At 35.5% G+C, this 10,625-nt stretch overlaps 1 pseudogene across 1 annotated transcript; it reads left to right on the plus strand.

The window, feature by feature from the left end:
* Positions 1-2,626: 2,626 nt before the first annotated feature.
* On the plus strand, positions 2,627-3,337 carry LOC309824972 (proteasome subunit alpha type-2-like; annotated as a pseudogene). The gene has a single exon. The product of its transcript is annotated as a proteasome subunit alpha type-2-like (transcript).
* The last annotated feature ends 7,288 nt before the right edge of the window (positions 3,338-10,625 follow it).

Genomic DNA, 10,625 nt, shown 5'->3' on the forward strand with positions numbered 1-10,625 from the left:
TTTTTCAAAAGTTTTTTTTTTGTTCTTTTTATTTTAATTTATACAAGCAATTTATAAACTTTCTATATTTCTTCTACAGCAATATATCTCTTTGAACTCTCTATCTAATGAGTCAGTTTTGGAAAACTATTTTCCTACATAATTATCCATTTCATCTAATTTTTCAAATGTATTTGTATAGAGGTCTGCAAATTAATCTTATTTTAAAAGTCTTCTATTTCAGTGATTATTTCCCCCAATGCATTAATTTTGTGTATTTGTGCTTTCTCCTACAATTAAGTTAGTGTTCTATTCATTTTGTTACTGTTTAAAAATTAATATTTTGTCTTACTAATTAGATATGCTGCTTTTCTGTCATCTCCCTCATTATTTCTGTTTTTATAGTTATTATTTATTTCCTTATCTTATATTTTGGTTTATTTATTTATTTTAAAGCTTTTAAAAAATTTATTTATTTTATTTAATTTATTTTTGGCTGTGTTGGAACTTTGTTGCAGTGCGTAGGTTCTCTCTAGTTGTGGCGAGCAAGGGCTACTCTTTGTTGCGGTGCGCAGGCTTCTCATTGCAGTGGCTTCTCTTGTTGCAGAGCACAGACTCTAGATGTGCAGGCTTCAGTAGTTGTGGCTCACGGGCTCAGTAGTTGTGGTGCATGGGCTTAGTCACTCTGTGGCATGTGGGATCTTCCCAGAGCAGGGCTTGAACCTGTATTCCCTGCATTGGCAGGCGGATTCTTAACCACTGCACCACCAGGGAAGCCCATGGTTTATTTTTTGTTGTAGTGGTGGTGGGTTTTTTTGGCTTTTATGAGTTGGGAGTTTAGCTTTAAAAAAATATTTTCTTGTATTGATAAAGTATTTAAGGCTTCGAATTTTCCTCTCTTAACAGATTTAAATTTATCCCACAGATTCTGAATTCTAGTGTTTCAACCAATTATAAAGATTAATGAGGAACGGTGAGTCTTTGGCTTCTCTTACCTATATATTAGGCTCTATGTCAAAATCTCTCAAGCACTCAGTTTTGCTATCATAATTCTTTAATAATATGGCTTGTAATACTGATTTCAGTGTACAGACATTAGAAAGTTTAATAGATTTTTGGAGGTTTTATGAATGATAAGTAGGCCCATTGGTCATGTCTTAGAGAATAATAAATATCTGAGTCAAAAATAATATAATAATTTTTAGAAGTTCTGTTATTTCGGTTATAAAGCTCTTTGTACTTAATAGCTATTTGATAGCAGTGTTTTTCAATTGAAAAATTTTAAAACAAACTTTTTGTTTTGGAATGATTTCATATTTACAGAACTGTTGCAAAGATAATACAGAGTTCCCACATAGTCTTCAACCAATTTCCTCTGTTGTTAATATCTTAGGTTATCATGGTACATCTGTCAAAACTGAGAACCAATATTGGTACACTGTACTGTGAACTATACTCCAGACTGTATTTGGATTTTTCAATTTTCCATTAATGTTCTTTCTGTTCCAAGATCCAATCCAGGGGATCACATTACATTTAGTTGTCATATCTCCTTAGTCTCCTCTGGCCTGTGCCAGTTAAATAGCAGCTTTCAAATTTCCAGGAGGAAGGGTCTTTCAGCTTTTTAAAAAATACTTTATTAATAATTACTGGTTTTATTGCATTGTCATCAGAGAGTTATTTTTCTGTCTTATGCAACTTACTATTGTTTCCCCTGTGACCTAATATTTGATCACTTTTGTAAATAGACTATGTGTTCCTGAGAAGAAAATATGCTTTCTATTATCAGGGTTAAAGTTCAGTATAGGTCTGTAAGAGCTATCTTATTAAATATGTTATTTAGGTCTTCTATATATTTATTTATTGTCTATTGATTTATCTTGTACTGAGAGTGGAAATCTATTATTAGTATGTTTCCTTTTCTCTTTGCATCTCCTGTGGTTTTGCTTAATAAAACTAGCTTCGACCTTAGTGCTTTGATGCTCAGAGATGTTTGATCTTTTTTGTGAATTTTAAAACAGTATTTATATGGACCTTAGTTATCTTTAATGAATTTTGGCTTGAATTCTATTTATTTGAGACATCAGAATCTGAAAACTTGCTTTCTTATTATTTATATTTTCCTAGTATATTTTTGCTCATTTCATTTAAACCTCTGAATCGCTTTGTTTTACATGTGTCCCTTGAATACAGCATAAAGTTAGATCTTGCTCTGTGAATATAATTGAGATTTATTTCTTTTAATAGGTGAGTTAAGTCCACTTATTGATGGGTTTTTGTGTTTGGTCTTAACTTTTTCAAATTATTTTCTATGTACTGTACTGTTTTCCATGTTTCTTTATGTGATGTGTTTTTTTCTTTAATTTTTTTTCCCTTTGATATTTAGGAAGGTTTTACTTTTCTAGTAGTTACTTTTGCACTGTTATCTTTTTGAAAGGCCTCCATTCCTCTGTTTTATTATTTAATCTTCACTATCTGGTTTGGGAGTTTTTAATGTTATCCTTTGATACCCACCAACTGCCTACTCAACAATCAGTGAACTCACTCTGCTTTCCTCACTGATGAGTGGGCATGTGAGTTGTTTCTAGTTTTTGGCAATTATGAATAAAGCTGCTATAAACGACAAAAAAGGGATCTCCAGGTAAAGATGGTGGGGCACATTTATAGCTTTTCGCTGACCGCATTCAGCCTGTATCTAAAACTTGTCCAGATTGAATATGCTTTGTCTGCTGTAGCTGGAGGGGCCGCTTCAGTGGGAATTATAGATGCAAATGGTGTGGTATCAGCAACTGAGAAGAAACAGAAATCCATTCTGTAAGATGAGTGAAGTGTGCACAAAGTGGAAGTGATGACCAAGCATAGAGGTTTGGTGTACGGTGGCGTAAGTCCAGATCTCAGAGTGCCGGTGCACAGAGCTGGAGAACTACTTCAGCAATCTATCTTGTTTACTGAGAAACCATTCTCACAACTCTGCTAGTACAGAGCTTAACTTCTGTGATGCAAGAATACACCCAGTCAGGTGGTGTGCCTCCACTTGGAGGTTTTTTTTTTTTTAACTATTTGTGGTTGGAATGAGGGATGACCATATTTATTTCAGTCAGATCCATCTGGACCTTACTTTGCCTGGAAAGTCACATCAATGGGAAAGAACTATGTGAATAGGAAATCTTTCCTTGAGAAAAGACATAACCAAGATCTGGAACTTGAAGATGCCACTCATACAGTCAAATTAATCCTAAAGGAAAGTTTGGAAGGGCAAAGGACAGAAGATTACATAGAAGTTGGAATCTTCAGTGAAGCCAGGTTTACAAGTCTTACTCCAGCTGAAGTTAAGGATTACTTAGCTGCCCTAGCATAATAATAAAGTGACTGAAAAATCCAGAATTTCAGACAATCTGTCTACTCAAACATATCTAAATTATACTTTGTCTTGTCAACTTTTTGCATACTTATTTCTACATAGTTTAATGGACTGATATTTTTAAAATGACACGTAAATCATAAAAAATTGTTTAAAAAAAGTGCCCCACACCCTTTTATACCTCCATTCTTTCCTCAATGGTCTTCCCACTGATTAGAGAACACCTCTGCCATAGTGTGTGACTCCTACTTTTTGTTCAAAACTCAGCTCTGAAGGAAACTCATTTATGAAATTTTCCTGGAACTCCCCCCAAGCTGGGTTAGGTGTCCCTCTTATATTCAGCCCTGTAGCACAAAATTTGAAGCCTCCCAATAAATCTAATCACAAATTAATTCCCAGCTTTGTCTCTCACTATGGTCCATCATAGGTTTATAGGCAGGTTTGCATAGTGGTTAAGAGAGAGGACTCTGATATCAGACTGCTAGGATTAAAATTCTGGTTCTACTATTTCTAATTATGTGACCTTGGGAGAATTTCCTAATTCTGAGTCTCTTTCTTTTTAAAAAATTAATTAATTAATAATTAATTAGTAATTTTTGACTGTGTTGGGTCTTTGTTGCTGCACGTAGGCTTTCTCTAGTTGAGACGAGCAGGGGCTACTCTTCATTGCGGTGCCCAGGCTTCTCATTGCGGTGACTTCTCTTACTGCGGAGCAAAGGCTCTAGGTGTGCGGGCTTCAGTAGTTGTGGCGTGTGGGCTCAGTAGTTGTGGCTCGTGGGCTCTAGAGCACAGGCTCAGTAGTTGTGGCACATGCACTAAGTTGCTCCACGGCGTGTGGGATCTTCCTGGACCAGGGCTCGAACCCTTGTCCCCTGCATTGGCAGGCAGATTCTTAACCACTGTGCCACCAGGGAAGTCCCTGAGCCTCTTTCTTTGTAGGAAATATGGAGAGTTTAATATCACCAACCTCCAGATAAAATCAGGTGCCATGATAATGAGGTAATTCTCTTACTAAGTTGTCTCACACTTACTAAGCACTCTCTACCTATTAGCCGTAATGTTACTATTAGTGATGGTTGGCAATAGTCTATCTCATGCTGGACTTTGCTTGTTTTTCCTAAAGTCTGATTGACACTGGAAGCCCCAAACCTGCAGTTTGAGAACTTTCTACCATGTTAAAAGTTCAACCTAGAATTAAGTCCACAGGGAAGAAGGAAGTCAAGATATGTATAGTAATACAGGGGCAAAGACAGTGGACTCAATCTGTGAAAATATATCAAGAGTGGGTTAGAGCTCAGAAAGAAATGCTTTGTAAGGCTTATTCTAATGGTGGAGAGAAGATCAGTCTGGCCAGAGTAGACATTTGCATCAACGAGTGGTATTTCAAGTTATCCTTAGAAGAGGCTTTGGATTAGATTATACTGAGATTTATTTTAAGGGACTAAAAATCATCAGAATTTATTATTTTATTTCATACACCAAATTATAGATATAATATATTATATGTATTTTATGTTTCAATTAAGGAAAAAACCTTAGGTGATTCACATACTTTGATGAATTTTCTTTCTCCTTATGCCAAGCATTTGTAAAATAAAATGGTTGCATGGGATGATTACTAAGGCAGTCTATAGTCTTTCAAGATTACCTCTACCTCTGACATTCTATGACATTTCAAAAAATTCTCTTTTCCTAAGAAGATTTCTACGGTAGAGAAGGAATTGTAACATAGCAACAATCTTCTTAACGTGCTTTCCTCAATGGAGGGTCATTTAGAGTTTAATAGGATTAATTTGGCTGACATGTTCAATTTTAAAAGGAATCTCTGTTCTTGTGCCAGCCAGTATGGATTTTGACAGGCTAAAAGCTCAGATCCTGCCAGTTTCTCCCAAGAGTATGGCCCCTTAAGCCGTGGCTCTGGCCGAAAGCTGCTTGCAGACACTCGTTGTGGAGCTGATGAATAGATGGTTGGACGAAATGTTCTGCTCCTGGGATCCCATATGGAGCAAGTCCCCCTTGACCTCCAGGCTATCCTAGCCCAGTCTCTGGGACCCTCTTCCTAATCTGTGCTAATAGGATAAACAGATTTAGAGGGGAAGAGAGTTCCTCCACCACAGGCCTCCTGCACAATTGAAGATGGATTTCATACTCAGAAAGTGCATCCCAAAATGCAATGGAAAAATTTCCAGTTATGTTGGCAGCCTTGGCAACCCCATAAATTCTCCTCTCCCTCTCCAGCTCTTCTCTTTCTGTATCTTCAGGATCATGGAAGAATAGCTTTCTATTGGCGGTACTGGCGTTTTCAGCAGCAACGGTTCTTTTATCTTCTTCCAGGTCTGGCAGGGACACTTTTAAACTCCAGCTGCTTTAAAATTTTTGCATCTTATTTAAAATGGATAACCAACAAGGACCTATACTGTACTCTGCTCAATATTATGTAACAACCTAAATGGAAAAAGAATAGATACATGTATACGTATAACTGAATCACTTTGCTGTACACCTGAAACTATCACAACATTGTTAATCAACTATATTCCAATATAACATAAAAAGTTAAAAAAATTTGTTTGTATCTTATGCTTCTTCTTCTGGATAGGAGTGACCTTAGCGACTGAGAGCAGGGAAGCGATAAATAATTAGGGCCAACCCAGCAGAAGCTGAACCCACTGGGATATAGGATAGATTGGTCCCCTAACACAAGAAAATATTGCCAATTAGCTAGATAGATTCCATCTTTATCTTTCCTCTAAAGCTGAGGGTGAATATAACAGAAGAAAACAGGTATTGATCCATGGAACAAATTTCTATGACTAACGTGTTTTGGCACGTTGAACTTAATTGATTGGAGAGGACTTGTCCTGGAGTAAAGGCATGGTGATGCCGTCAGGTTACCTTATGACCTGAGTACCTGACCCTGGAAGGCAACACTTGTATTGGTTAAGACTTATACTTTGACTTGGCTTCAGTCTAGGCCTACTGTACATAGATGCGTTACCTGGACAAGTTACTTAATTTCTCTCTATATTAGTCTTCTCTAAAGTTAGGGTAATAATAATGTTTCCCTCATAGAGTTGTAGTAAGATTAGATGAATTAATTTAAATGCTCAATACATACCAGTTAATTTAAGGCCTGGACAATATCTTTTTCACCTCTGTATTCTTTATCCCCAAATCCAGGTTTCTTGGTGAAAAGTGACATATTCTGTATCCTGAATTAGATTGGAGGCAGGGGCAAGGGAAATAAAAGGTTAGTTTAGAGATACTTTGCAATTAAAAAATAGTCAGGACATGGTCAATCCTTTTATGAGAGGTAAGAGGAAACCAAGCCTCCTTTTTAAGTTTGGAACTTCAGAGACAATGACAATGGTGATACTAGGGAGTGAGAAGTTAGGAGAGAAAACGTTTCAAGACAGAAGATGACTTTAACTGCTGATACATAGATACTGAGGCATTGTCAGCGCACTGAGAACAAATGTCCAGCAGGCAAATGCAAGAACTGGGAAAATATATTTTTTTTGTTTACCTCTAGAAACTAGGAAAAGATTCTGAATATAATATGATTTTGATGACTTTATTTTGGATAGTTTTGCTCAAGATTTTAAATAGTACATAATTTCCTTCTTCTGTCCACCAGCATTTGAATGCATTTTTAACTTAATTTTTTAATTACACTTTGCTTTTTGGAGGAATTGTACATTATAATTCTTTTCCAGGGGGTATAAATTTTATTGTTTTCCTCTAAGAATTTTACTCTTATCTGAACATGTTTCGATCTTTATTTTAACTTTAATGTCAGCAGAGTCAATGTATAAAGTACATATTCTGGGACCTAGGAGTTCTAACTACACAGGAGTGTGTTCATTATTTATCATTGATTCACAACTCAGAAATCTCTTTAAAAGAAAGTCCATTAGGAAATGTCTCCCTTTCAAAAGAGATGTTCTGAGAATAATCCTATTAGGCTAGAAGCTTGCTAAGCTTATTAACTCCAGACACATTTCTCTATAAAGGGGAGAAAAAAATGCAAATAGAATGAATGTGACAAGTAAATGTTGATAGAAAACATATATTTAATTTCAGAAAATAATAACTATTATGTTCAAATGTCAGTTTCATGCCAGGACAAATTTGATGACCTTGTAAGATCTAAGCTCGATAACATTTAGATGAAAAGTGAAAAATCCTGTCTATCTTCAAATATTTGGATCAATGTGGTTCTTTAAATAGTCAATATGTATTTTTAAATTTAAGAGAAAAATAATCTCTTACATATTTGCATATATTTTTCAATTTTAATACTCTTCATTTCTTCCTGAAGATTTAGGTTTCCATTCCCTTCAGCCTGAAGAACTTTACCATTTTTGGCAGTGTAGGTCTGCAGGCCATGAAATCTTAGTTTTCTCTTATTTGAAAATGTCCGTATTTGATCTTGATTTTTGAGGGATAATTTTGCTGGAGATACAATTTTGCATTCACTATTTAAAAAAACATTTCAGCACTTTAAAAATCATTGTTTCTGATGAGAAGTCAGTGATTCTTTTTCCTTTGTGTGTAATGTGTTATTTTTCTTTGTCTACTGTTAAGATTTTCTCTTTGGTTTTCACCAGATTGATTATGATGGGTATAGGAGTAGTTGTTTTTGCATTAATTCTGCTTGGTGTTCACTGTAAATTTATTACTTTAACCAAATTTGAAAACAATTCACCTATTGAAATTGAAAATTTTTTCAAAAATTTTTTCTACCCCATACTTTCTCTTCACTCATTCTGGGACTCCAATTACACATATAGTAGGCCTTTTGATATTGTCCCACAAGTCCCTGAGGCTCTGTTCCTTTCATATTTTCAATCTTCTTTTCTACTTGTCTTTGTTTTTTAAAAATATTTATTTTATTATTTAATTTATTTTTTTGGCTGTGTTGGGTCTTAGTTGTGGCACATGGTCTCTTTGTTGTGGCACGCAGGCTACAATGTGAGTGGGCTCTGTATTTTGTGGCAAGTGGGCTCTCTCATTGAGGTGTGCGAACTCAGTAGTTGCCCCACAGCATGTGGGATCTTAGTTCCCTGACCAGGGATTGAACCCGCATCTCCTGCATTGGAAGGCAGATTCCTTACCACTGGACCATCAGGGAAGTCCCTCTACTTGTCTTTAGATGGGATCACGTCCACTGATCTAGTTTCCAGTTGGCTGATCTTTCCTCTATCGTCTCCACTCTGATGTTAAGTCCATCTGGTAACACTTTAATTTCATATATAGCATGTTCTAGGTGAAGAAATTATATTTGATTCCTTTATAGTTTTTATTTTTCTGCTGAGATGTCCTAATTTTCACACACTATGAGAATATTTTCCTTTACATCCTTGGGCATAATTATAGTAGCTGCTTTAAAATCCTAATCTGCTAATGTCAACATCAGAGTCATCTCAGAACTGGTCTATATTATATTGTCTTTTCTCTTGAGAATGGGCCATGTTTTTCTATTTATTTATATGTTGAGAAATTTTGTATTATATCCTGGACATTGTGAAGAATGTGTTGTAGAAACTCTTGATTCTATTATGTTCCTTTGAAGAATATTGATTTTTAAAAAAAAAAATCAGGCTGGTCACTTGGCTGTACTGAAATAGAAAATTTTTGTCTCTCCTGCAGTAGGTGGCAGCTCAAACTTCAATTCAGTTCTTTTATCCTTAAGACTCCCATCCATCAAAAAAAGAAAAAAAAAAAAAGACTCCCATCCATTAGAAAGTTATAAAACTAAAATTTTACCTAGTGCCATTCTCTTTTTACAAATATTGACTCCATTTTCTGCCTGCTTCTGTTCACCCTTCAGTACCTTCAGTTAATTGTTTTATACCTTGTCCAGAGTTTGTAGTTGTTATTTACTGGAGGGTTCGTCTGATAGGAGCCACTCAACCATACTGAAAGTAGAACTACTCCACCTCTTTCCCCATTCTCCAGAAAATGGAATGGCTGTTTGCAATAAATTCATTGTCTTGAGCACTCTTGTTCTTCTCTCACCTATTATTCCCTTTTCCTTTTCCTATTACCTTCCTAAAAATTGGGAGTGGTCTTGTACGTGTGAAGGATAAAATGTTTGAGCAGATGACAGAAAGTATCCACTCTTTTTTGTTCTCTTCACATTATTAAACCGCAGGGAATTTACCTATCTCTCTGGGCAGGTAACACCACAAGAGAGAGTGCATTTAGTATGTTATATAGATAGAAATAAAAATGCAGTGCAAGTCTGAATTGCAGAGATTATTTGAAATCAGCAGCTTTTCTTCATGCTGTGAAGGCTAGTATTATCCCTTTGACTAGAAAAAAATAGGTGATGTGTATAAGAAAATCAATTTATTAAAAAATGTTATATTATGGGAATTCCCTGGTGATCCAGTGGTTAGGGCTCTGCATTTATACTGCAGGGGCATGGGTTCAATCCCTGGTCGGGGAACTAAGATCCTGCATACCACACTGTGTGACTAAAAAACAAAAAAAAGCTATATTAAATATATTACACTAATCACAATTATAAGCATTTCTCAAATTTTGTTTAGATGAGCATGTACGCCAAGACAGTTCTTGGAGAAAGGTTATGTGATCCAATACATTTGAAAAAAAATTATTTGGGGAATAGAAAAGTGGGTTTTTTGCCACTCACATATTATAGATTCACCAAGATTGGGAGTACAATAAAATCCTCTTAGCACTAGTTAACTATGCTGAATGTGATTAGTTCTTTCTTGGATGATTCAGAAAGTACATCAAGATCTTTCCTTGTCTTACTTTCTCTTTTTACATCCTCTGCCTAATTTCATCCATTTCTATGGCTTTAAATGCCATCTATGAGTTGATGACTCCCAAATTTATCTTTTTAGTCAAAAACCTCTTTTCTGAGTACATTCAACAGCCTACCTGGCAGTTCTACTTTGATGTTTTATAGACATTTCAAAATCAACATTCCAATCTAGAATTTTAATTCTAACCCCAGCCACAAGTATATTCCTACCTAGTCTTTCTTATTTTAATAAATGGCATCACCATTTACTTATGCTGAGAAGTTTGGAGTCATCACTGATTCCTCTCTTACATTAGCGAGTCCTATTTGCTGTTGGTTATCTTGCCAAAGTATACTTTGAACCCATCCACTAGTTCAAGACGTTACTATCAGTTAAATATGGAGGAAACGATGTTTGTCATGTTATTCTCTGAGAACTAAAGTCCTATGGATGATTCTGATGACTAAATTTTACTGTTTTATATTTTTCATTTTCTCATTACTACC

Source organism: Grampus griseus (assembly GCF_964374135.1).
Source record: "Grampus griseus genome assembly, chromosome: 7".
In the NCBI taxonomy this organism is placed as follows: Eukaryota; Metazoa; Chordata; class Mammalia; order Artiodactyla; family Delphinidae; genus Grampus; species Grampus griseus.